At 36.4% G+C, this 803-nt stretch overlaps 1 non-coding gene across 1 annotated transcript; it reads right to left on the bottom strand.

Moving 5' to 3' along the window:
- Nucleotides 1–207: 207 nt before the first annotated feature.
- On the bottom strand, nt 208–292 carry TRNAY-GUA (transfer RNA tyrosine (anticodon GUA)). Its single transcript is given in 2 exon segments — nt 208–243; nt 256–292. It is a non-coding gene; the product is annotated as a tRNA-Tyr (tRNA).
- Between the last annotated feature and the right edge of the window lie 511 nt (nt 293–803).

Here is an 803-nt window from a genome sequence, read left to right as displayed (position 1 = left end):
GATTCAGTCTGCACATTTCAAAGAAGTAATCTTCAGAGAAGCAATATGACTTTAAAAATGCATCACCGTCAACCGAACCCATTTTATGTTAATTTTATAGGTAATCTCGTGGCTAGGGTGAATTTCCCTCGTTGGTAAGTTTGTTTGAATCAATTATTATTTAATATTTAATTTATTATGACCTATTGAAATAAAAAGATCTGGACCTCCTTCGAGCCGGATTCGAACCAGCGACCTAAGGATCTCTGCTCTCACCTACAGTCCTCCGCTCTACCAACTGAGCTATCGAAGGTTCCTTGCTAAAGAGGTGCTATGAACTCGTTTTATTCACTTGTTGTATGAGAATACATGAAATGCACAAAAAATGGAATCCTAGGATATTACATGAAATATTTAAGATTTTAGAATATTGTGATTAATCTGATAACACTGTTTAAGTTTTTCAATATGAAAACAGTAGTTTGCTATTGTACCCTCTTTAACAAAAAATAAAAATGATATACTTTCTCAGGGGTGAATTTACAAATAATGTTTCAATGTAAATAGGAGTACTACATGTAAATTGTAATTTAATTATATTTTACATTGTAAATAGGAGTACTTTACACACAACAAATGCAACTTATGAATCCATCCTTGTTGGGGTGCAACTGGTGGGGCAGGTGAACTTTGATGGAAGCCGAGTGAAGCTTTGGTTGATGTTGTTGTGGCACCAACTCATAGTCAGAGAGCACAATCGGCACCTTATCCTCCGGCGTCAATGGAGTCGGCATGAGATTCCAGTAACCAGCGTGGATCATGGT

This window comes from Triturus cristatus, chromosome 6 (genome assembly GCF_964204655.1).
Source record: "Triturus cristatus chromosome 6, aTriCri1.1, whole genome shotgun sequence".
In the NCBI taxonomy this organism is placed as follows: domain Eukaryota; kingdom Metazoa; phylum Chordata; class Amphibia; order Caudata; family Salamandridae; genus Triturus; species Triturus cristatus.
Note: the sequence above shows the minus strand (reverse complement) of the source record. Positions and strands in the feature narration are given on the sequence as shown.